At 48.4% G+C, this 23432-nt stretch overlaps 38 non-coding genes across 38 annotated transcripts; all 38 read left to right on the top strand.

The window, feature by feature from the left end:
- The first annotated feature begins 3938 nt into the window (after positions 1 to 3938).
- Trnan-guu lies at positions 3939 to 4012 on the top strand. The gene has a single exon. It is a non-coding gene; the product is annotated as a tRNA-Asn (tRNA).
- Positions 4013 to 4388: 376 nt separating this feature from the next.
- Trnan-guu lies at positions 4389 to 4462 on the top strand. Its single transcript has one exon. It is a non-coding gene; the product is annotated as a tRNA-Asn (tRNA).
- Positions 4463 to 4838: 376 nt separating this feature from the next.
- On the top strand, positions 4839 to 4912 carry Trnan-guu. Its single transcript has one exon. It is a non-coding gene; the product is annotated as a tRNA-Asn (tRNA).
- A 376-nt stretch (positions 4913 to 5288) lies between these two features.
- On the top strand, positions 5289 to 5362 carry Trnan-guu. Its single transcript has one exon. It is a non-coding gene; the product is annotated as a tRNA-Asn (tRNA).
- Positions 5363 to 5737: 375 nt separating this feature from the next.
- On the top strand, positions 5738 to 5811 carry Trnan-guu. Its single transcript has one exon. It is a non-coding gene; the product is annotated as a tRNA-Asn (tRNA).
- Positions 5812 to 6187: 376 nt separating this feature from the next.
- Positions 6188 to 6261, top strand: Trnan-guu. The gene has a single exon. It is a non-coding gene; the product is annotated as a tRNA-Asn (tRNA).
- Positions 6262 to 6636: 375 nt separating this feature from the next.
- On the top strand, positions 6637 to 6710 carry Trnan-guu. Its single transcript has one exon. It is a non-coding gene; the product is annotated as a tRNA-Asn (tRNA).
- Positions 6711 to 7086: 376 nt separating this feature from the next.
- On the top strand, positions 7087 to 7160 carry Trnan-guu. The gene has a single exon. It is a non-coding gene; the product is annotated as a tRNA-Asn (tRNA).
- Positions 7161 to 7535: 375 nt separating this feature from the next.
- Trnan-guu lies at positions 7536 to 7609 on the top strand. Its single transcript has one exon. It is a non-coding gene; the product is annotated as a tRNA-Asn (tRNA).
- Positions 7610 to 7985: 376 nt separating this feature from the next.
- On the top strand, positions 7986 to 8059 carry Trnan-guu. Its single transcript has one exon. It is a non-coding gene; the product is annotated as a tRNA-Asn (tRNA).
- An 815-nt stretch (positions 8060 to 8874) lies between these two features.
- Trnat-cgu lies at positions 8875 to 8946 on the top strand. The gene has a single exon. It is a non-coding gene; the product is annotated as a tRNA-Thr (tRNA).
- A 335-nt stretch (positions 8947 to 9281) lies between these two features.
- On the top strand, positions 9282 to 9355 carry Trnan-guu. Its single transcript has one exon. It is a non-coding gene; the product is annotated as a tRNA-Asn (tRNA).
- Positions 9356 to 10170: 815 nt separating this feature from the next.
- Trnat-cgu lies at positions 10171 to 10242 on the top strand. Its single transcript has one exon. It is a non-coding gene; the product is annotated as a tRNA-Thr (tRNA).
- A 335-nt stretch (positions 10243 to 10577) lies between these two features.
- Trnan-guu lies at positions 10578 to 10651 on the top strand. The gene has a single exon. It is a non-coding gene; the product is annotated as a tRNA-Asn (tRNA).
- Positions 10652 to 11027: 376 nt separating this feature from the next.
- Trnan-guu lies at positions 11028 to 11101 on the top strand. The gene has a single exon. It is a non-coding gene; the product is annotated as a tRNA-Asn (tRNA).
- A 376-nt stretch (positions 11102 to 11477) lies between these two features.
- On the top strand, positions 11478 to 11551 carry Trnan-guu. The gene has a single exon. It is a non-coding gene; the product is annotated as a tRNA-Asn (tRNA).
- Positions 11552 to 12240: 689 nt separating this feature from the next.
- On the top strand, positions 12241 to 12312 carry Trnat-cgu. The gene has a single exon. It is a non-coding gene; the product is annotated as a tRNA-Thr (tRNA).
- Positions 12313 to 12647: 335 nt separating this feature from the next.
- Positions 12648 to 12721, top strand: Trnan-guu. The gene has a single exon. It is a non-coding gene; the product is annotated as a tRNA-Asn (tRNA).
- Positions 12722 to 13097: 376 nt separating this feature from the next.
- Positions 13098 to 13171, top strand: Trnan-guu. The gene has a single exon. It is a non-coding gene; the product is annotated as a tRNA-Asn (tRNA).
- A 376-nt stretch (positions 13172 to 13547) lies between these two features.
- On the top strand, positions 13548 to 13621 carry Trnan-guu. The gene has a single exon. It is a non-coding gene; the product is annotated as a tRNA-Asn (tRNA).
- A 689-nt stretch (positions 13622 to 14310) lies between these two features.
- On the top strand, positions 14311 to 14382 carry Trnat-cgu. The gene has a single exon. It is a non-coding gene; the product is annotated as a tRNA-Thr (tRNA).
- Positions 14383 to 14718: 336 nt separating this feature from the next.
- Trnan-guu lies at positions 14719 to 14792 on the top strand. Its single transcript has one exon. It is a non-coding gene; the product is annotated as a tRNA-Asn (tRNA).
- Positions 14793 to 15481: 689 nt separating this feature from the next.
- Positions 15482 to 15553, top strand: Trnat-cgu. Its single transcript has one exon. It is a non-coding gene; the product is annotated as a tRNA-Thr (tRNA).
- A 337-nt stretch (positions 15554 to 15890) lies between these two features.
- Trnan-guu lies at positions 15891 to 15964 on the top strand. The gene has a single exon. It is a non-coding gene; the product is annotated as a tRNA-Asn (tRNA).
- Positions 15965 to 16340: 376 nt separating this feature from the next.
- On the top strand, positions 16341 to 16414 carry Trnan-guu. The gene has a single exon. It is a non-coding gene; the product is annotated as a tRNA-Asn (tRNA).
- A 376-nt stretch (positions 16415 to 16790) lies between these two features.
- On the top strand, positions 16791 to 16864 carry Trnan-guu. Its single transcript has one exon. It is a non-coding gene; the product is annotated as a tRNA-Asn (tRNA).
- A 689-nt stretch (positions 16865 to 17553) lies between these two features.
- On the top strand, positions 17554 to 17625 carry Trnat-cgu. Its single transcript has one exon. It is a non-coding gene; the product is annotated as a tRNA-Thr (tRNA).
- A 335-nt stretch (positions 17626 to 17960) lies between these two features.
- On the top strand, positions 17961 to 18034 carry Trnan-guu. Its single transcript has one exon. It is a non-coding gene; the product is annotated as a tRNA-Asn (tRNA).
- A 376-nt stretch (positions 18035 to 18410) lies between these two features.
- Trnan-guu lies at positions 18411 to 18484 on the top strand. Its single transcript has one exon. It is a non-coding gene; the product is annotated as a tRNA-Asn (tRNA).
- A 689-nt stretch (positions 18485 to 19173) lies between these two features.
- Trnat-ggu lies at positions 19174 to 19245 on the top strand. Its single transcript has one exon. It is a non-coding gene; the product is annotated as a tRNA-Thr (tRNA).
- A 335-nt stretch (positions 19246 to 19580) lies between these two features.
- Positions 19581 to 19654, top strand: Trnan-guu. Its single transcript has one exon. It is a non-coding gene; the product is annotated as a tRNA-Asn (tRNA).
- Positions 19655 to 20030: 376 nt separating this feature from the next.
- Trnan-guu lies at positions 20031 to 20104 on the top strand. Its single transcript has one exon. It is a non-coding gene; the product is annotated as a tRNA-Asn (tRNA).
- Positions 20105 to 20480: 376 nt separating this feature from the next.
- Trnan-guu lies at positions 20481 to 20554 on the top strand. Its single transcript has one exon. It is a non-coding gene; the product is annotated as a tRNA-Asn (tRNA).
- A 376-nt stretch (positions 20555 to 20930) lies between these two features.
- Positions 20931 to 21004, top strand: Trnan-guu. Its single transcript has one exon. It is a non-coding gene; the product is annotated as a tRNA-Asn (tRNA).
- Positions 21005 to 21693: 689 nt separating this feature from the next.
- Positions 21694 to 21765, top strand: Trnat-cgu. Its single transcript has one exon. It is a non-coding gene; the product is annotated as a tRNA-Thr (tRNA).
- A 335-nt stretch (positions 21766 to 22100) lies between these two features.
- Trnan-guu lies at positions 22101 to 22174 on the top strand. Its single transcript has one exon. It is a non-coding gene; the product is annotated as a tRNA-Asn (tRNA).
- Positions 22175 to 22550: 376 nt separating this feature from the next.
- On the top strand, positions 22551 to 22624 carry Trnan-guu. Its single transcript has one exon. It is a non-coding gene; the product is annotated as a tRNA-Asn (tRNA).
- Positions 22625 to 23000: 376 nt separating this feature from the next.
- On the top strand, positions 23001 to 23074 carry Trnan-guu. The gene has a single exon. It is a non-coding gene; the product is annotated as a tRNA-Asn (tRNA).
- Positions 23075 to 23432: the final 358 nt, after the last annotated feature.

Genomic DNA, 23432 nt, shown 5'->3' with positions numbered 1-23432 from the left:
TTAATTGTGTTTTAAATCGAAAAGATCAGTTACCTAATTTTAATTTCTCAAGTGAACTAAAACAATTAGTTACTGGTTTAGAATTAAAGGATATATGGGAAATCAAATACCCCTCCATTGTTGAGTTCACTTATGTCACGGCAACATCACGTAGCAGGATTGATAGACTATATATTTCTAAAAATCTTGTAACTTCCGTGACAAAAGTAGAAACCATTCCTACGTACTTTTCAGACCATTCAAGTGTCTTAGCTTGCATAAATCTAACAAGACAGCCGGTTCGCCTATTCAAGAATCAGTGGAATTTGAACACTTCCTTGTTAGTTAATCATGATTTAGAAGATCTGATTAAAGAAACATGGGCAATATGCCTGCGAGCCCGTAGTAGATATGCCACTGCTATTGACTGGTGGGTTAAAATGGCAAAGCCAAAGTTGAGGAAAGTTCTTATTCAATACAGTGCCCAGAGCGCAAGGGAAATGAAATGCACTATAGAGTATTACTATTCCGTTTTGAGAGATCTATATGATCAAGTCTCAGCAGGTTCCTCACTTCGGGTAGCAGACATCAAAAAAGTCAAAGCCAAGTTACTTAATATCAAGAGAAGTCAAATGGAAGGGTTGAAAATGAAATCGAAGGCAAATTCGGTGTCAGCAGATGAAACTACTTCCCTATATCATTTAGTGAAGCATACGAAAAACGGGAGAAGGACTTTTATTGAAGAAATTCGAACAAAACACGGCACGATTCTCAGAACCCAGCAGGATATCATGGACGAGATTTATCGCTATCATTGCGAGCTATATTCTGTACATCAAAGTAGTGATGCTTCCTTGGAAGAATTCCTTGACATCCTAGCCCCACAGCTGACAGAAGATGACAATGAAAATTTTCTCGAGGTTGTCAGTGAAGAAGACGTGTATGAGACTCTGTGCGCCTCGCCACCAAAAAAATCCCCAGGACCGGATGGTCTGCCAGCAGAATTTTACATCCGTTACTGGCCAATAGTGGGTGCGAAAATCACGGACATTGTAAATGAGGTTATTCAGGGTAAAATGATTCCGGCTGAGTTTAAGGAGAGTAAAATTGTTCTGGTGCCAAAAAATAATGGAAACAAAGATTTAAATAATTTTCGTCCAATTTCACTGCTGAATTCTGATTATAAATTAATAGCTAGAATAATAAACAAGAGAATTTCATGCCTTACAGATAAAATTATTAGTCAACATCAGAACTGTGCGCAAGGCAGAACCATTTTTCAAAATCTAGCGGAATTCAGGGATATCATTGCAATAACTTCTGTAACAAACATAAAGTGTGCTTTATTGTTTTTAGATTTTTATAAGGCGTTCGATGTAGTAAACCATGAATATCTTCTACAGACATTGAAGAAAATAGGTTTCAACGATAGGGTTATACAGTTGATTAAGAACATAGCAACTGGAATAAATGCTAAAATAGCGGTGAATTGTCAACAATCCAGGCCGATGCAAATACAACGAGGTGTTCCTCAAGGAAGTCCTCTGTCCATGTCGCTCTTCGCAATTTCGCTGGAACCTTTCCTCCGACATGTCCATGCTACATTAAAAGGCTTAACATTATCAGGAAACAAAACAGTTATAAGAGCCTATGCTGACGATATAGGGGTCATTATAAGGAATAATGACGAGGTAACCACGCTAGCAACAGTGATTGATTCGTACTGTAGAGCATCTGGAGCCAATGCAAACGGAAAAAAAAGTAAGATGTTAAATCTCAGAGGTTTTGATAATATCAACGTCGAGTGGGCAAACTTAGTCCGACAACATAAAACACTTGGGATCACCCTGACAGCATGCCCTATGAAAATGACGGCTTTAAATTGGAAAGTTGCAGCAGATAAAGTGCAAGGAGCCATTGTAGAGAATTTAACTCGATATATGAACCAAGTTCAAAGAACACAGTATATCAACTCATGCATCCTTGCTAAGGCTTATTATACTGCCCAGCTGTTTCCAATACCGAGAATGATAGCGAGGAGAATAATGTCCAAAATCACAAAATTTTTGTGGAGAGGTGAAGTGTTCAGAGTACCTGCTAAAGTAGCCACTTTAGATCCCAAAAATGGTGGACTAGGATTAACTGATATAACGGATAAAGCCTCTGCTCTTTTTATCAAAAGGCAAGTTAATTTAATAAGAGACTCGCGAGAAAGCATAACCAGCCAACTTTTCGACATCATTAAACCTCCAAGCCTGCTTCCCCCGATTGACGTGCAGAATATCAACAGTCGCTTACAGCACGTGAGGATTTTCTATGTTGAGTTTAGTTATGTCAGTGTCGAACTCAGGCAGTCCCGACACTTAACATCGAGAGCCATAATGCGGGAACGAAAGAAAAGCGAAGGAAGAAACAAAATAGAACGACAGTTTCCAAACATTGAGTGGACTGAGATTTGGAAAAACATTAGTTCTAATGTGCTCACGTCTAATATAAAAACGTCATGGTACAAGACAGTTAACAACATAGTTAGCACCAATGAAAGACTGCACGCAATCGGACTCTGTGAAACAAATTTATGTCAACAATGTCATCTAGTTGACACAGTAATTCATCGATATACTTGCAGTGGTCACATGAATAGTTGGAAGTGGATCCGGGAGCAAATAGCTCTGATTACAAGAACATCCCCTGAGTATATATCGCTGTCATTGATACACAGGCCTGAAGCACGCTATTTCCCAGAAGCAAAAAATAACGCTGTGTACTGGTTGCTGGGAAATTTTGTTAACTACGTCCTTAACAAATTAGGATCCGATAGCATCATAGAGTTCAAGGTACACATACTGTGTGAGTTCCACAAAATTAGAAGCTATTCGAATCACAAGAAAAAGTTCGGTAATATGCTAAAAATTGTATTTGAAAGAATGGGCATTGGTTAATATAAAAAAGAAGACTGTGTTGACAGTGATGTATTGTAGTTACCTTAAGGATACTATTTCAGATTTCACAGTATATTTATGATGTGTGCTTTCTCTACTTCAGAGAGTAGTTTTTTGAAATTTATAATCTAATGTACAGAACTTATGTGACATTGAGATTGAGTGTCTAATAGTGCCAAACACAAATCATGAAAGGTGCATTATTGGCTTATACTAGAAATTTGGAAATAGACAGTTTTTATAGAAATCTCCTTATCGATTGGTTAAAACCATAAGATACTATCCGATAAATGTAATATTCAATGGCTGGCACATTGCCCTGTTCATTTTTGCAGTGAAAGACTGATTATATACATCTGATCGCTTCAAATACTTAAAAGTGTAGTTGGAAGGCTAGTCAACTTTATTATATATCTCCTTTCCGCCATTCTCAAGTATTTATGTTTAATTTAATTCTTTCTGGTGATTTAGTCAGTAACACAATCTTCTGTTGCCTTTCCTTAATGTCAGCGCAATTGAAATGATCAAACCGCTTTGTTTAAATAACTTCATGTATGTATAACTTAGTATGTATTTGCAATGTGCAACAATGTTTTTTAATAAAGGTTTTATATAAAAAAAAAAGTGGTAGAGCACTGGTCTCGTAAACCAGGGGTCGTGAGTTCGAACCTCACAGAAGGCATTCTTTTTTCTTTCACCTCCCTGCATGGAGCGGCGCTGTCTCGACCAGCTTCTAACACATGGCAGTACACTGAATGAAAGGGATGTTCTACAACCTATGACAAGTATTCTACGGGCCTCAGAGTTTTTCTGAATGCATAGGCAGAAGAGTGGTTTGTATGCATTTTGTAGTACAATGTCATGCTTGGCGATGTCATTCGATTATGAGCCTCGCTACAGTGTGCATGCACGTTATCCATGTGAAGGGGCGTAAGCAGATGCTAATATTCTGCGAGATTCCTGCAGAAGGTATACGATTTGCCATGATACACAGAGCACAAGTGAACCAAAATCAAGGCCTCCGTGGCGCAATCGGCTAGCGCGTTCGGCTGTTAACCGAAAGGTTGGTGGTTCGAGCCCACCCGGGGGCGAAATCGTTTCAACCGGCACCGAGGTGAGGACATACGTCAACTTTGTTAGAGATACACAGCTAGTGTGACAATTTGGCTGTGTTTGAGTGACTCCACAGGGCCTTGTACACATTCAGCCAAGTGACACTGTAGGTAAAAACATGGCCCTACGCAGACGTTCTACTGTCTTCCTATTTATTCGTCGTGTGTGACACAGCAGTAGAGCGACGCCCACTACAAAAGACGTATTATTTACATTCAATTTCAGCGTACACGTCGCGAGTGCCTTATGACAGGGCCTGTCTCTCGATGTCGATTTGTATTTGGTGTCACTTAAGTGTCGGTCTGCAGTAGGCCCCTGTTGGCCGAGCGACATGCAGTCGCGACCAAAATCAAGGCCTCCGTGGCGCAATCGGCTACCGCGTTCGGCTGTTAACCGAAAGGTTGGTGGTTCGGGCCCACCCGGGGGCGAAATCGTTTTAACCGGCACCGAGGTGAGGACATACGTCAACTTTGTTAGAGATACACAGCTAGTGTGACAATTTGGCTGTGTTTGAGTGATGCCACAGAGCCTTATACACATTCAGCCAAGTGACACTGTAGGTAAAAACATGGCCCTACGCAGACGTTCTACTGTTTTCCTATTTATTCGTCGTGTGTGACACTGCAGTAGAGCGACGCCCACTACAAAAGACGTATTATTTACATTCAATTTCAGCGTACACGTCGCGAGTGCCATATGACAGGGCCTGTCTCTCGATGTCGATTTGTATTTGGTGTCACGTAAGTGTCGGTCTGCAGTAGGCCCCTGTTGACCGAGCGACATGCAGTCGCGACCAAAATCAAGGCCTCCGTGGTGCAATCGGCTAGCGCGTTCGGCTGTTAACCGAAAGGTTGGTGGTTCGAGCCCACCCGGGGGCGAAATCGTTTTAACCGTCACAGAGGTGAGGACATACGTCAACTTTGTTAGAGATACACAGCTAGTGTGACAATTTGGCTGTGTTTGAGTGATGCCACAGGGCCTTGTACACATTCAGCCAAGTGACACTGTAGGTAAAAACATGGCCCTACGCAGACGTTCTACTGTTTTCCTATTTATTCGTCGTGTGTGACACTGCAGTAGAGCGACGCCCACTACAAAAGACGTATTATTTACATTCAATTTCAGCGTACACGTCGCGAGTGCCATATGACAGGGCCTGTCTCTCGATGTCGATTTGTATTTGGTGTCACGTAAGTGTCGGTCTGCAGTAGGCCCCTGTTGGCCGAGCGACATGCAGTCGCGACCAAAATCAAGGCCTCCGTGGTGCAATCGGCTAGCGCGTTCGGCTGTTAACCGAAAGGTTGGTGGTTCGAGCCCACCCGGGGGCGAAATCGTTTTAACCGTCACAGAGGTGAGGACATACGTCAACTTTGTTAGAGATACACAGCTAGTGTGACAATTTGGCTGTGTTTGAGTGATGCCACAGGGCCTTGTACACATTCAACCAAGTGACACTGTAGGTAAAAACATGGCCCTACGCAGACGTTCTACTGTTTTCCTATTTATTCGTCGTGTGTGACACTGCAGTAGAGCGACGCCCACTACAAAAGACGTATTATTTACATTCAATTTCAGCGTACACGTCGCGAGTGCCATATGACAGGGCCTGTCTCTCGATGTCGATTTGTATTTGGTGTCACGTAAGTGTCGGTCTGCAGTAGGCCCCTGTTGCCGAGCGACATGCAGTCGCGACCAAAATCAAGGCCTCCGTGGTGCAATCGGCTAGCGCGTTCGGCTGTTAACCGAAAGGTTGGTGGTTCGAGCCCACCCGGGGGCGAAATCGTTTTAACCGTCACAGAGGTGAGGACATACGTCAACTTTGTTAGAGATACACAGCTAGTGTGACAATTTGGCTGTGTTTGAGTGATGCCACAGGGCCTTGTACACATTCAGCCAAGTGACACTGTAGGTAAAAACATGGCCCTACGCAGACGTTCTACTGTTTTCCTATTTATTCGTCGTGTGTGACACTGCAGTAGAGCGACGCCCACTACAAAAGACGTATTATTTACATTCAATTTCAGCGTACACGTCGCGAGTGCCATATGACAGGGCCTGTCTCTCGATGTCGATTTGTATTTGGTGTCACGTAAGTGTCGGTCTGCAGTAGGCCCCTGTTGGCCGAGCGACATGCAGTCGCGACCAAAATCAAGGCCTCCGTGGTGCAATCGGCTAGCGCGTTCGGCTGTTAACCGAAAGGTTGGTGGTTCGAGCCCACCCGGGGGCGAAATCGTTTTAACCGTCACAGAGGTGAGGACATACGTCAACTTTGTTAGAGATACACAGCTAGTGTGACAATTTGGCTGTGTTTGAGTGATGCCACAGGGCCTTGTACACATTCAGCCAAGTGACACTGTAGGTAAAAACATGGCCCTACGCAGACGTTCTACTGTTTTCCTATTTATTCGTCGTGTGTGACACTGCAGTAGAGCGACGCCCACTACAAAAGACGTATTATTTACATTCAATTTCAGCGTACACGTCGCGAGTGCCATATGACAGGGCCTGTCTCTCGATGTCGATTTGTATTTGGTGTCACGTAAGTGTCGGTCTGCAGTAGGCCCCTGTTGCCGAGCGACATGCAGTCGCGACCAAAATCAAGGCCTCCGTGGTGCAATCGGCTAGCGCGTTCGGCTGTTAACCGAAAGGTTGGTGGTTCGAGCCCACCCGGGGGCGAAATCGTTTTAACCGTCACAGAGGTGAGGACATACGTCAACTTTGTTAGAGATACACAGCTAGTGTGACAATTTGGCTGTGTTTGAGTGATGCCACAGGGCCTTGTACACATTCAGCCAAGTGACACTGTAGGTAAAAACATGGCCCTACGCAGACGTTCTACTGTTTTCCTATTTATTCGTCGTGTGTGACACTGCAGTAGAGCGACGCCCACTACAAAAGACGTATTATTTACATTCAATTTCAGCGTACACGTCGCGAGTGCCATATGACAGGGCCTGTCTCTCGATGTCGATTTGTATTTGGTGTCACGTAAGTGTCGGTCTGCAGTAGGCCCCTGTTGGCCGAGCGACATGCAGTCGCGACCAAAATCAAGGCCTCCGTGGTGCAATCGGCTAGCGCGTTCGGCTGTTAACCGAAAGGTTGGTGGTTCGAGCCCACCCGGGGGCGAAATCGTTTTAACCGTCACAGAGGTGAGGACATACGTCAACTTTGTTAGAGATACACAGCTAGTGTGACAATTTGGCTGTGTTTGAGTGATGCCACAGGGCCTTGTACACATTCAGCCAAGTGACACTGTAGGTAAAAACATGGCCCTACGCAGACGTTCTACTGTTTTCCTATTTATTCGTCGTGTGTGACACTGCAGTAGAGCGACGCCCACTACAAAAGACGTATTATTTACATTCAATTTCAGCGTACACGTCGCGAGTGCCATATGACAGGGCCTGTCTCTCGATGTCGATTTGTATTTGGTGTCACGTAAGTGTCGGTCTGCAGTAGGCCCCTGTTGCCGAGCGACATGCAGTCGCGACCAAAATCAAGGCCTCCGTGGTGCAATCGGCTAGCGCGTTCGGCTGTTAACCGAAAGGTTGGTGGTTCGAGCCCACCCGGGGGCGAAATCGTTTTAACCGTCACAGAGGTGAGGACATACGTCAACTTTGTTAGAGATACACAGCTAGTGTGACAATTTGGCTGTGTTTGAGTGATGCCACAGGGCCTTGTACACATTCAGCCAAGTGACACTGTAGGTAAAAACATGGCCCTACGCAGACGTTCTACTGTTTTCCTATTTATTCGTCGTGTGTGACACTGCAGTAGAGCGACGCCCACTACAAAAGACGTATTATTTACATTCAATTTCAGCGTACACGTCGCGAGTGCCATATGACAGGGCCTGTCTCTCGATGTCGATTTGTATTTGGTGTCACGTAAGTGTCGGTCTGCAGTAGGCCCCTGTTGGCCGAGCGACATGCAGTCGCGACCAAAATCAAGGCCTCCGTGGCGCAATCGGCTACCGCGTTCGGCTGTTAACCGAAAGGTTGGTGGTTCGGGCCCACCCGGGGGCGAAGTCGTTTTAACCGTCACAGAGGTGAGGACATACGTCAACTTTGTTAGAGATACACAGCTAGTGTGACAATTTGGCTGTGTTTGAGTGATGCCACAGGGCCTTGTACACATTCAGCCAAGTGACACTGTAGGTAAAAACATGGCCCTACGCAGACGTTCTACTGTCTTCCTATTTATTCGTCGTGTGTGACACAGCAGTAGAGAGACGCCCACTACAAAAGACGTATTATTTACATTCAATTTCAGCGTACACGTCGCGAGTGCCATATGACAGGGCCTGTCTCTCGATGTCGATTTGTATTTGGTGTCACTTAAGTGTCGGTCTGCAGTAGGCCGCTGTTGGCCGAGCGACGTGCAGTCGCCTTACATGAAGCCCCGTGGGCAACGCCAGCGCCACTGAGGACAACAGCGCACTGCAGCCAGAGAGAGGAGCCGAAAGGCGCATTTCGCAGTCGAGCCACGCTATCCCACAAGCGACGTGCAGTCGCCTTACATGAAGCCCCGTGGGCAACGCCAGCGCCACTGAGGACAACAGCGCACTGCAGCCAGAGAGAGGAGCCGAAAGGCGCATTTCGCAGTCGAGCCACGCTATCCCACAAGCTGTGCGCTAGGTCAAGATTGTGCAGACGGCAAACCTTTGGTGGCCCGACGCTCGTCGTCGATCGTAAGGGCGAAACAGTCAAGAGATTTGGATAACAGCAGTGTGGACACCCCCAGCAGCAGCTGTGTGCCAAATCCGATATCTGGTCGAGGGCTGCAAGATTCAGTGTGATGAAGTGACAATTCGGGGATAGCTCACGAACGCAAAGCTGCCGCCTTCTTAGCTCAGTGGTAGAGCACTGGTCTCGTAAACCAGGGGTCGTGAGTTCGAACCTCACAGAAGGCATTCTTTTTTTTTTTCACCTTCCTGCATGGAGTGGCGCTATCTCGACCAGCTTCTAACACATGGCAGTACACTGAATGAAAGGGATGTTCTACAACATATGACAAGTATTCTACGGGCGTCAGAGTTTTTCTGAATGCATAGGCAGAAGAGTGGTTTGTATGCATTTTCTAGTATAATGTCATGCTTGGCGATGTCATTCGTTTATGAGCCTCGCTACAGTGTGCATGCACGTTATTAATGTGAAGGGGCGTAAGCAGATGCTAATATTCTGCGAGATTCCTGCAGAAGGTATACGATTTGCCATGATACACAGAGCACAAGTGAACTACATCAATGCCTCCGTGGCGCAATCGGCTAGCGCGTTCGGCTGTTAACCGAAAGGTTGGTGGTTCGAGCCCACCCGGGGGCGAAATCGTTTTAACCGTCACAGAGGTGAGGACATACGTCAACTTTGTTAGAGATACACAGCTAGTGTGACAATTTGGCTGTGTTTGAGTGATGCCACAGGGCCTTGTACACATTCAGCCAAGTGACACTGTAGGTAAAAACATGGCCCTACGCAGACGTTCTACTGTCTTCCTATTTATTCGTCGTGTGTGACACAGCAGTAGAGAGACGCTCACTACAAAAGACGTATTATTTACATTCAATTTCAGCGTACACGTCGCGAGTGCCATATGACAGGGCCTGTCTCTCGATGTCGATTTGTATTTGGTGTCACTTAAGTGTCGGTCTGCAGTAGGCCGCTGTTGGCCGAGCGACGTGCAGTCCCCTTACATGAAGCCCCGTGGGCAACGCCAGCGCCACTGAGGACAACAGCGCACTGCAGCCAGAGAGAGGAGCCGAAAGGCGCATTTCGCAGTCGAGCCACGCTATCCCACAAGCGACGTGCAGTCGCCTTACATGAAGCCCCGTGGGCAACGCCAGCGCCACTGAGGACAACAGCGCACTGCAGCCAGAGAGAGGAGCCGAAAGGCGCATTTCGCAGTCGAGCCACGCTATCCCACAAGCTGTGCGCTAGGTCAAGATTGTGCAGACGGCAAACCTTTGGTGGCCCGACGCTCGTCGTCGATCGTAAGGGCGAAACAGTCAAGAGATTTGGAAAACAGCAGTGTGGACACCCCCAGCAGCAGCTGTGTGCCAAATCCGATATCTGGTCGAGGGCTGCAAGATTCAGTGTGATGAAGTGACAATTCGGGGATAGCTCACGAACGCAAAGCTGCCGCCTTCTTAGCTCAGTGGTAGACCACTGGTCTCGTAAACCAGGGGTCGTGAGTTCGAACCTCACAGAAGGCATTCTTTTTTTTTTTCACCTTCCTGCATGGAGCGGCGCTATCTCGACCAGCTTCTAACACATGGCAGTACACTGAATGAAAGGGATGTTCTACAACATATGACAAGTATTCTACGGGCGTCAGAGTTTTTCTGAATGCATAGGCAGAAGAGTGGTTTGTATGCATTTTCTAGTATAATGTCATGCTTGGCGATGTCATTCGTTTATGAGCCTCGCTACAGTGTGCATGCACGTTATTAATGTGAAGGGGCGTAAGCAGATGCTAATATTCTGCGAGATTCCTGCAGAAGGTATACGATTTGCCATGATACACAGAGCACAAGTGAACTACATCAATGCCTCCGTGGCGCAATCGGCTAGCGCGTTCGGCTGTTAACCGAAAGGTTGGTGGTTCGAGCCCACCCGGGGGCGAAATCGTTTTAACCGTCACAGAGGTGAGGACATACGTCAACTTTGTTAGAGATACACAGCTAGTGTGACAATTTGGCTGTGTTTGAGTGATGCCACAGGGCCTTGTACACATTCAGCCAAGTGACACTGTAGGTAAAAACATGGCCCTACACAGACGTTCTACTGCCTTCCTATTTATTCGTCGTGTGTGACACAGCAGTAGAGCGACGCCCACTACAAAAGACGTATTATTTACATTCAATTTCAGCGTACACGTCGCGAGTGCCATATGACAGGGCCTGTCTCTCGATGTCGATTTGTATTTGGTGTCACTTAAGTGTCGGTCTGCAGTAGGCCCCTGTTGGCCGAGCGACATGCAGTCGCGACCAAAATCAAGGCCTCCGTGGCGCAATCGGCTACCGCGTTCGGCTGTTAACCGAAAGGTTGGTGGTTCGGGCCCACCCGGGGGCGAAATCGTTTTAACCGTCACAGAGGTGAGGACATACGTCAACTTTGTTAGAGATACACAGCTAGTGTGACAATTTGGCTGTGTTTGAGTGATGCCACAGGGCCTTGTACACATTCAGCCAAATGACACTGTAGGTAAAAACATGGCCCTACGCAGACGTTCTACTGTTTTCCTATTTATTCGTCGTGTGTGACACAGCAGTAGAGCGACGCCCACTACAAAAGACGTATTATTTACATTCAATTTCAACGTACACGTCGCGAGTGCCATATGACAGGGCCTGTCTCTCGATGTCGATTTGTATTTGGTGTCACTTAAGTGTCGGTCTGCAGTAGGCCCCTGTTGGCCGAGCGACATGCAGTCGCGACCAAAATCAAGGCCTCTGTGGCGCAATCGGCTAGCGCGTTCGGCTGTTAACCGAAAGGTTGGTGGTTCGAGCCCACACGGGGGCGAAATCGTTTTAACCGTCACAGAGGTGAGGACATACGTCAACTTTGTTAGAGATACACAGCTAGTGTGACAATTTGGCTGTGTTTGAGTGATGCCACAGGGCCTTGTACACATTCAGCCAAGTGACACTGTAGGTAAAAACATGGCCCTACGCAGACGTTCTACTGTCTTCCTATTTATTCGTCGTGTGTGACACAGCAGTAGAGCGACGCCCACTACAAAAGACGTATTATTTACATTCAATTTCAGCGTACACGTCGCGAGTGCCATATGACAGGGCCTGTCTCTCGATGTCGATTTGTATTTGGTGTCACTTAAGTGTCGGTCTGCAGTAGGCCGCTGTTGGCCGAGCGACGTGCAGTCGCCTTACATGAAGCCCCGTGGGCAACGCCAGCGCCACTGAGGACAACAGCGCACTGCAGCCAGAGAGAGGAGCCGAAAGGCGCATTTCGCAGTCGAGCCACGCTATCCCACAAGCTGTGCGCTAGGTCAAGATTGTGCAGACGGCAAACCTTTGGTGGCCCGACGCTCGTCGTCGATCGTAAGGGCGAAACAGTCAAGAGATTTGGAAAACAGCAGTGTGGACACCCCCAGCAGCAGCTGTGTGCCAAATCCGATATCTGGTCGAGGGCTGCAAGATTCAGTGTGATGAAGTGACAATTCGGGGATAGCTCACGAACGCAAAGCTGCCGCCTTCTTAGCTCAGTGGTAGAGCACTGGTCTCGTAAACCAGGGGTCGTGAGTTCGAACCTCACAGAAGGCATTCTTTTTTTTTTTCACCTTCCTGCATGGAGCGGCGCTATCTCGACCAGCTTCTAACACATGGCAGTACACTGAATGAAAGGGATGTTCTACAACATATGACAAGTATTCTACGGGCGTCAGAGTTTTTCTGAATGCATAGGCAGAAGAGTGGTTTGTATGCATTTTCTAGTATAATGTCATGCTTGGCGATGTCATTCGTTTATGAGCCTCGCTACAGTGTGCATGCACGTTATTAATGTGAAGGGGCGTAAGCAGATGCTAATATTCTGCGAGATTCCTGCAGAAGGTATACGATTTGCCATGATACACAGAGCACAAGTGAACTACATCAATGCCTCCGTGGCGCAATCGGCTAGCGCGTTCGGCTGTTAACCGAAAGGTTGGTGGTTCGAGCCCACCCGGGGGCGAAATCGTTTTAACCGTCACAGAGGTGAGGACATACGTCAACTTTGTTAGAGATACACAGCTAGTGTGACAATTTGGCTGTGTTTGAGTGATGCCACAGGGCCTTGTACACATTCAGCCAAGTGACACTGTAGGTAAAAACATGGCCCTACACAGACGTTCTACTGCCTTCCTATTTATTCGTCGTGTGTGACACAGCAGTAGAGCGACGCCCACTACAAAAGACGTATTATTTACATTCAATTTCAGCGTACACGTCGCGAGTGCCATATGACAGGGCCTGTCTCTCGATGTCGATTTGTATTTGGTGTCACTTAAGTGTCGGTCTGCAGTAGGCCCCTGTTGGCCGAGCGACATGCAGTCGCGACCAAAATCAAGGCCTCCGTGGCGCAATCGGCTACCGCGTTCGGCTGTTAACCGAAAGGTTGGTGGTTCGGGCCCACCCGGGGGCGAAATCGTTTTAACCGTCACAGAGGTGAGGACATACGTCAACTTTGTTAGAGATACACAGCTAGTGTGACAATTTGGCTGTGTTTGAGTGATGCCACAGGGCCTTGTACACATTCAGCCAAATGACACTGTAGGTAAAAACATGGCCCTACGCAGACGTTCTACTGTTTTCCTATTTATTCGTCGTGTGTGACACAGCAGTAGAGCGACGCCCACTACAAAAGACGTATTATTTACATTCAATTTCAACGTACACGTCGCGAGTGCCATATGACAGGGCCTGTCTCTCGATGTCGATTTGTATTTGGTGTCACTTAAGTGTCGGTCTGCAGTAGGCCCCTGTTGGCCGAGCGACATGCAGTCGCGACCAAAATCAAGGCCTCTGTGGCGCAATCGGCTAGCGCGTTCGGCTGTTAACCGAAAGGTTGGTGGTTCGAGCCCACACGGGGGCGAAATCGTTTTAACCGTCACAGAGGTGAGGACATACGTCAACTTTGTTAGAGATACACAGCTAGTGTGACAATTTGGCTGTGTTTGAGTGATGCCACAGGGCCTTGTACACATTCAGCCAAGTGACACTGTAGGTAAAAACATGGCCCTACGCAGACGTTCTACTGTCTTCCTATTTATTCGTCGTGTGTGACACAGCAGTAGAGCGACGCCCACTACAAAAGACGTATTATTTACATTCAATTTCAGCGTACACGTCGCGAGTGCCATATGACAGGGCCTGTCTCTCGATGTCGATTTGTATTTGGTGTCACTTAAGTGTCGGTCTGCAGTAGGCCGCTGTTGGCCGAGCGACGTGCAGTCGCCTTACATGAAGCCCCGTGGGCAACGCCAGCGCCACTGAGGACAACAGCGCACTGCAGCCAGAGAGAGGAGCCGAAAGGCGCATTTCGCAGTCGAGCCACGCTATCCCACAAGCTGTGCGCTAGGTCAAGATTGTGCAGACGGCAAACCTTTGGTGGCCCGACGCTCGTCGTCGATCGTAAGGGCGAAACAGTCAAGAGATTTGGAAAACAGCAGTGTGGACACCCCCAGCAGCAGCTGTGTGCCAAATCCGATATCTGGTCGAGGGCTGCAAGATTCAGTGTGATGAAGTGACAATTCGGGGATAGCTCACGAACGCAAAGCTGCCGCCTTCTTAGCTCAGTGGTAGAGCACTGGTCTCGTAAACCAGGGGTCGTGAGTTCGAACCTCACAGAAGGCATTCTTTTTTTTTTTCACCTTCCTGCATGGAGCGGCGCTATCTCGACCAGCTTCTAACACATGGCAGTACACTGAATGAAAGGGATGTTCTACAACATATGACAAGTATTCTACGGGCGTCAGAGTTTTTCTGAATGCATAGGCAGAAGAGTGGTTTGTATGCATTTTCTAGTATAATGTCATGCTTGGCGATGTCATTCGTTTATGAGCCTCGCTACAGTGTGCATGCACGTTATTAATGTGAAGGGGCGTAAGCAGATGCTAATATTCTGCGAGATTCCTGCAGAAGGTATACGATTTGCCATGATACACAGAGCACAAGTGAACCAACATCAATGCCTCCGTGGCGCAATCGGCTAGCGCGTTCGGCTGTTAACCGAAAGGTTGGTGGTTCGAGCCCACCCGGGGGCGAAATCGTTTTAACCGTCACAGAGGTGAGGACATACGTCAACTTTGTTAGAGATACACAGCTAGTGTGACAATTTGGCTGTGTTTGAGTGATGCCACAGGGCCTTGTACACATTCAGCCAAGTGACACTGTAGGTAAAAACATGGCCCTACGCAGACGTTCTACTGTCTTCCTATTTATTCGTCGTGTGTGACACAGCAGTAGAGAGACGCCCACTACAAAAGACGTATTATTTACATTCAATTTCAGCGTACACGTCGCGAGTGCCATATGACAGGGCCTGTCTCTCGATGTCGATTTGTATTTGGTGTCACTTAAGTGTCGGTCTGCAGTAGGCCGCTGTTGGCCGAGCGACGTGCAGTCGCCTTACATGAAGCCCCGTGGGCAACGCCAGCGCCACTGAGGACAACAGCGCACTGCAGCCAGAGAGAGGAGCCGAAAGGCGCATTTCGCAGTCGAGCCACGCTATCCCACAAGCTGTGCGCTAGGTCAAGATTGTGCAGACGGCAAACCTTTGGTGGCCCGACGCTCGTCGTCGATCGTAAGGGCGAAACAGTCAAGAGATTTGGAAAACAGCAGTGTGGACACCCCCAGCAGCAGCTGTGTGCCAAATCCGATATCTGGTCGAGGGCTGCAAGATTCAGTGTGATGAAGTGACAATTCGGGGATAGCTCACGAACGCAAAGCTGCCGCCTTCTTAGCTCAGTGGTAGAGCACTGGTCTCGTAAACCAGGGGTCGTGAGTTCGAACCTCACAGAAGGCATTCTTTTTTTTTTTCCACCTTCATGCATGGAGCGGCGCTATCTCGACCAGCTTCTAACACATGGCAGTACACTGAATGAAAGGGATGTTCTACAACATATGACAAGTATTCTACGGGCGTCAGAGTTTTTCTGAATGCATAGGCAGAAGAGTGGTTTGTATGCATTTTCTAGTATAATGTCATGCTTGGCGATGTCATTCGTTTATGAGCCTCGCTACAGTGTGCATGCACGTTATTAATGTGAAGGGGCGTAAGCAGATGCTAATATTCTGCGAGATTCCTGCAGAAGGTATACGATTTGCCATGAGACACAGAGCACAAGTGAACCAACATCAATGCCTCCGTGGCGCAATCGGCTAGCGCGTTCGGCTGTTAACCGAAAGGTTGGTGGTTCGAGCCAACCCGGGGGCGAAATCGTTTTAACCGTCACAGAGGTGAGGACATACGTCAACTTTGTTAGAGATACACAGCTAGTGTGACAATTTGGCTGTGTTTGAGTGATGCCACAGGGCCTTGTACACATTCAGCCAAATGACACTGTAGGTAAAAACATGGCCCTACGCAGACGTTCTACTGTTTTCCTATTTATTCGTCGTGTGTGACACAGCAGTAGAGCAACGCCCACTACAAAAGACGTATTATTTACATTCAATTTCAGCGTACACGTCGCGAGTGCCATATGACAGGGCCTGTCTCTCGATGTCGATTTGTATTTGGTGTCACTTAAGTGTCGGTCTGCAGTAGGCCCCTGTTGGCCGAGCGACATGCAGTCGCGACCAAAATCAAGGCCTCTGTGGCGCAATCGGCTAGCGCGTTCGGCTGTTAACCGAAAGGTTGGTGGTTCGAGCCCACACGGGGGCGAAATCGTTTTAACCGTCACAGAGGTGAGGACACACGTCAACTTTGTTAGAGATACACAGCTAGTGTGACAATTTGGCTGTGTTTGAGTGATGCCACAGGGCCTTGTACACATTCAGCCAAGTGACACTGTAGGTAAAAACATGGCCCTACGCAGACGTTCTACTGTCTTCCTATTTATTCGTCGTGTGTGACACAGCAGTAGAGCGACGCCCACTACAAAAGACGTATTATTTACATTCAATTTCAGCGTACACGTCGCGAGTGCCATATGACAGGGCCTGTCTCTCGATGTCGATTTGTATTTGGTGTCACTTAAGTGTCGGTCTGCAGTAGGCCCCTGTTGGCCGAGCGACATGCAGTCGCGACCAAAATCAAGGCCTCTGTGGCGCAATCGGCTAGCGCGTTCGGCTGTTAACCGAAAGGTTGGTGGTTCGAGCCCACACGGGGGCGAAATCGTTTTAACCGTCACAGAGGTGAGGACATACGTCAACTTTGTTAGAGATACACAGCTAGTGTGACAATTTGGCTGTGTTTGAGTGATGCCACAGGGCCTTGTACACATTCAGCCAAGTGACACTGTAGGTAAAAACATGGCCCTACGCAGACGTTCTACTGTCTTCCTATTTATTCGTCGTGTGTGACACAGCAGTAGAGCGACGCCCACTACAAAAGACGTATTATTTACATTCAATTTCAGCGTACACGTCGCGAGTGCCATATGACAGGGCCTGTCTCTCGATGTCGATTTGTATTTGGTGTCACTTAAGTGTCGGTCTGCAGTAGGCCGCTGTTGGCCGAGCGACGTGCAGTCGCCTTACATGAAGCCCCGTGGGCAACGCCAGCGCCACTGAGGACAACAGCGCACTGCAGCCAGAGAGAGGAGCCGAAAGGCGCATTTCGCAGTCGAGCCACGCTATCCCACAAGCTGTGCGCTAGGTCAAGATTGTGCAGACGGCAAACCTTTGGTGGCCCGACGCTCGTCGTCGATCATAAGGGCGAAACAGTCAAGAGATTTGGAAAACAGCAGTGTGGACACCCCCAGCAGCAGCTGTGTGCCAAATCCGATATCTGGTCGAGGGCTGCAAGATTCAGTGTGATGAAGTGACAATTCGGGGATAGCTCACGAACGCAAAGCTGCCGCCTTCTTAGCTCAGTGGTAGAGCACTGGTCTCGTAAACCAGGGGTCGTGAGTTCGAACCTCACAGAAGGCATTCTTTTTTTTTTCACCTTCCTGCATGGAGCGGCGCTATCTCGACCAGCTTCTAACACATGGCAGTACACTGAATGAAAGGGATGTTCTACAACATATGACAAGTATTCTACGGGCGTCAGAGTTTTTCTGAATGCATAGGCAGAAGAGTGGTTTGTATGCATTTTCTAGTATAATGTCATGCTTGGCGATGTCATTCGTTTATGAGCCTCGCTACAGTGTGCATGCACGTTATTAATGTGAAGGGGCGTAAGCAGATGCTAATATTCTGCGAGATTCCTGCAGAAGGTATACGATTTGCCATGATACACAGAGCACAAGTGAACCAACATCAATGCCTCCGTGGCGCAATCGGCTAGCGCGTTCGGCTGTTAACCGAAAGGTTGGTGGTTCGAGCCCACCCGGGGGCGAAATCGTTTTAACCGTCACAGAGGTGAGGACATACGTCAACTTTGTTAGAGATACACAGCTAGTGTGACAATTTGGCTGTGTTTGAGTGATGCCACAGGGCCTTGTACACATTCAGCCAAATGACACTGTAGGTAAAAACATGGCCCTACGCAGACGTTCTACTGTTTTCCTATTTATTCGTCGTGTGTGACACAGCAGTAGAGCGACGCCCACTACAAAAGACGTATTATTTACATTCAATTTCAGCGTACACGTCGCGAGTGCCATATGACAGGGCCTGTCTCTCGATGTCGATTTGTATTTGGTGTCACTTAAGTGTCGGTCTGCAGTAGGCCCCTGTTGGCCGAGCGACATGCAGTCGCGACCAAAATCAAGGCCTCTGTGGCGCAATCGGCTAGCGCGTTCGGCTGTTAACCGAAAGGTTGGTGGTTCGAGCCCACACGGGGGCGAAATCGTTTTAACCGTCACAGAGGTGAGGACATACGTCAAGTTTGTTAGAGATACACAGCTAGTGTGACAATTTGGCTGTGTTTGAGTGATGCCACAGGGCCTTGTACACATTCAGCCAAGTGACACTGTAGGTAAAAACATGGCCCTACGCAGACGTTCTACTGTCTTCCTATTTATTCGTCGTGTGTGACACAGCAGTAGAGCGACGCCCACTACAAAAGACGTATTATTTACATTCAATTTCAGCGTACACGTCGCGAGTGCCATATGACAGGGCCTGTCTCTCGATGTCGATTTGTATTTGGTGTCACTTAAGTGTCGGTCTGCAGTAGGCCGCTGTTGGCCGAGCGACGTGCAGTCGCCTTACATGAAGCCCCGTGGGCAACGCCAGCGCCACTGAGGACAACAGCGCACTGCAGCCAGAGAGAGGAGCCGAAAGGCGCATTTCGCAGTCGAGCCACGCTATCCCACAAGCTGTGCGCTAGGTCAAGATTGTGCAGACGGCAAACCTTTGGTGGCCCGACGCTCGTCGTCGATCGTAAGGGCGAAACAGTCAAGAGATTTGGAAAACAGCAGTGTGGACACCCCCAGCAGCAGCTGTGTGCCAAATCCGATATCTGGTCGAGGGCTGCAAGATTCAGTGTGATGAAGTGACAATTCGGGGATAGCTCACGAACGCAAAGCTGCCGCCTTCTTAGCTCAGTGGTAGAGCACTGGTCTGGTAAACCAGGGGTCGTGAGTTCGAACCTCACAGAAGGCATTCTTTTTTTTTTCACCTTCCTGCATGGAGCGGCGCTATCTCGACCAGCTTCTAACACATGGCAGTACACTGAATGAAAGGGATGTTCTACAACATATGACAAGTATTCTACGGGCGTCAGAGTTTTTCTGAATGCATAGGCAGAAGAGTGGTTTGTATGCATTTTCTAGTATAATGTCATGCTTGGCGATGTCATTCGTTTATGAGCCTCGCTACAGTGTGCATGCACGTTATTAATGTGAAGGGGCGTAAGCAGATGCTAATATTCTGCGAGATTCCTGCAGAAGGTATACGATTTGCCATGATACACAGAGCACAAGTGAACCAAAATCAATGCCTCCGTGGCGCAATCGGCTAGCGCGTTCGGCTGTTAACCGAAAGGTTGGTGGTTCGAGCCAACACGGGGGCGAAATCGTTTTAACCGTCACAGAGGTGAGGACATACGTCAACTTTGTTAGAGATACACAGCTAGTGTGACAATTTGGCTGTGTTTGAGTGATGCCACAGGGCCTTGTACACATTCAGCCAAGTGACACTGTAGGTAAAAACATGGCCCTACGCAGACGTTCTACTGTCTTCCTATTTATTCGTCGTGTGTGACACAGCAGTAGAGAGACGCCCACTACAAAAGACGTATTATTTACATTCAATTTCAGCGTACACGTCGCGAGTGCCATATGACAGGGCCTGTCTCTCGATGTCGATTTGTATTTGGTGTCACTTTAGTGTCGGTCTGCAGTAGGCCCCTGTTGGCCGAGTGACATGCAGTCGCGACCAAAATCAAGGCCTCCGTGGCGCAATCGGCTACCGCGTTCGGCTGTTAACCGAAAGGTTGGTGGTTCGGGCCCACCCGGGGGCGAAATCGTTTTAACCGTCACAGAGGTGAGGACATACGTCAACTTTGTTAGAGATACACAGCTAGTGTGACAATTTGGCTGTGTTTGAGTGATGCCACAGGGCCTTGTACACATTCAGCCAAATGACACTGTAGGTAAAAACATGGCCCTACGCAGACGTTCTACTGTTTTCCTATTTATTCGTCGTGTGTGACACAGCAGTAGAGCGACGCCCACTACAAAAGACGTATTATTTACATTCAATTTCAGCGTACACGTCGCGAGTGCCATATGACAGGGCCTGTCTCTCGATGTCGATTTGTATTTGGTGTCACTTAAGTGTCGGTCTGCAGTAGGCCCCTGTTGGCCGAGCGACATGCAGTCGCGACCAAAATCAAGGCCTCCGTGGCGCAATCGGCTACCGCGTTCGGCTGTTAACCGAAAGGTTGGTGGTTCGGGCCCACCCGGGGGCGAAATCGTTTTAACCGTCACAGAGGTGAGGACATACGTCAACTTTGTTAGAGATACACAGCTAGTGTGACAATTTGGCTGTGTTTGAGTGATGCCACAGGGCCTTGTACACATTCAGCCAAATGACACTGTAGGTAAAAACATGGCCCTACGCAGACGTTCTACTGTTTTCCTATTTATTCGTCGTGTGTGACACAGCAGTAGAGCGACGCCCACTACAAAAGACGTATTATTTACATTCAATTTCAGCGTACACGTCGCGAGTGCCATATGACAGGGCCTGTCTCTCGATGTCGATTTGTATTTGGTGTCACTTAAGTGTCGGTCTGCAGTAGGCCCCTGTTGGCCGAGCGACATGCAGTCGCGACCAAAATCAAGGCCTCTGTGGCGCAATCGGCTAGCGCGTTCGGCTGTTAACCGAAAGGTTGGTGGTTCGAGCCCACCCGGGGGCGAAATCGTTTTAACCGTCACAGAGGTGAGGACATACGTCAACTTTGTTAGAGATACACAGCTAGTGTGACAATTTGGCTGTGTTTGAGTGATGCCACAGGGCCTTGTACACATTCAGCCAAGTGACACTGTAGGTAAAAACATGGCCCTACGCAGACGTTCTACTGTCTTCCTATTTATTCTTCGTGTGTGACACAGCAGTAGAGAGACGCCCACTACAAAAGACGTATTATTTACATTCAATTTCAGCGTACACGTCGCGAGTGCCATATGACAGGGCCTGTCTCTCGATGTCGATTTGTATTTGGTGTCACTTAAGTGTCGGTCTGCAGTAGGCCGCTGTTGGCCGAGCGACGTGCAGTCGCCTTACATGAAGCCCCGTGGGCAACGCCAGCGCCACTGAGGACAACAGCGCACTGCAGCCAGAGAGAGGAGCCGAAAGGCGCATTTCGCAGTCGAGCCACGCTATCCCACAAGCTGTGCGCTAGGTCAAGATTGTGCAGACGGCAAACCTTTGGTGGCCCGACGCTCGTCGTCGATCGTAAGGGCGAAACAGTCAAGAGATTTGGAAAACAGCAGTGTGGACACCCCCAGCAGCAGCTGTGTGCCAAATCCGATATCTGGTCGAGGGCTGCAAGATTCAGTGTGATGAAGTGACAATTCGGGGATAGCTCACGAACGCAAAGCTGCCGCCTTCTTAGCTCAGTGGTAGAGCACTGGTCTCGTAAACCAGGGGTCGTGAGTTCGAACCTCACAGAAGGCATTCTTCTTTTTTTCAGCTTCCTGCATGGAGCGGCGCTATCTCGACCAGCTTCTAACACATGGCAGTACACTGAATGAAAGGGATGTTCTACAACATATGACAAGTATTCTACGGGCGTCAGAGTTTTTCTGAATGCATAGGCAGAAGAGTGGTTTGTATGCATTTTCTAGTATAATGTCATGCTTGGCGATGTCATTCGTTTATGAGCCTCGCTACAGTGTGCATGCACGTTATTAATGTGAAGGGGCGTAAGCAGATGCTAATATTCTGCGAGATTCCTGCAGAAGGTATACGATTTGCCATGATACACAGAGCACAAGTGAACCAACATCAATGCCTCCGTGGCGCAATCGGCTAGCGCGTTCGGCTGTTAACCTAAAGGTTGGTGGTTCGCGCCCACCCGGGGGCGAAATCGTTTTAACCGTCACAGAGGTGAGGACATACGTCAACTTTGTTAGAGATACACAGCTAGTGTGACAATTTGGCTGTGTTTGAGTGATGCCACAGGGCCTTGTACACATTCAGCCAAGTGACACTGTAGGTAAAAACATGGCCCTACGCAGACGTTCTACTGTTTTCCTATTTATTCGTCGTGTGTGACACAGCAGTAGAGCGACGCCCACTACAAAAGACGTATTATTTACATTCAATTTCAGCGTACACGTCGCGAGTGCCATATGACAGGGCCTGTCTCTCGATGTCGATTTGTATTTGGTGTCACTTAAGTGTCGGTCTGCAGTAGGCCCCTGTTGGCCGAGCGACATGCAGTCGCGACCAAAATCAAGGCCTCCGTGGCGCAATCGGCTAGCGCGTTCGGCTGTTAACCGAAAGGTTGGTGGTTCGAGCCCACCCGGGGGCGAAATCGTTTTAACCGTCACAGAGGTGAGGACATACGTCAACTTTGTTAGAGATACACAGCTAGTGTGACAATTTGGCTGTGTTTGAGTGATGCCACAGGGCCTTGTACACATTCAGCCAAGTGACACTGTAGGTAAAAACATGGCCCTACACAGACGTTCTACTGTCTTCCTATTTATTCGTCGTGTGTGACACAGCAGTAGAGCGACGCCCACTACAAAAGACGTATTATTTACATTCAATTTCAGCGTACACGTCGCGAGTGCCATATGACAGGGCCTGTCTCTCGATGTCGATTTGTATTTGGTGTCACTTAAGTGTCGGTCTGCAGTAGGCCCCTGTTGGCCGAGCGACATGCAGTCGCGACCAAAATCAAGGCCTCCGTGGCGCAATCGGCTACCGCGTTCGGCTGTTAACCGAAAGGTTGGTGGTTCGGGCCCACCCGGGGGCGAAATCGTTTTAACCGTCACAGAGGTGAGGCCATACGTCAACTTTGTTAGAGATACACAGCTAGTGTGACAATTTGGCTGTGTTTGAGTGATGCCACAGGGCCTTGTACACATTCAGCCAAATGACACTGTAGGTAAAAACATGGCCCTACGCAGACGTTCTACTGTTTTCCTATTTATTCGTCGTGTGTGACACAGCAGTAGAGCGACGCCCACTACAAAAGACGTATTATTTACATTCAATTTCAGCGTACACGTCGCGAGTGCCATATGACAGGGCCTGTCTCTCGATGTCGATTTGTATTTGGTGTCACTTAAGTGTCGGTCTGCAGTAGGCCCCTGTTGGCCGAGCGACATGCA

Source organism: Schistocerca americana, chromosome 5 (genome assembly GCF_021461395.2).
Source record: "Schistocerca americana isolate TAMUIC-IGC-003095 chromosome 5, iqSchAmer2.1, whole genome shotgun sequence".
Lineage (NCBI taxonomy): Eukaryota > Metazoa > Arthropoda > Insecta > Orthoptera > Acrididae > Schistocerca > Schistocerca americana.
This window is presented reverse-complemented; position numbering and strand designations above follow the sequence as displayed.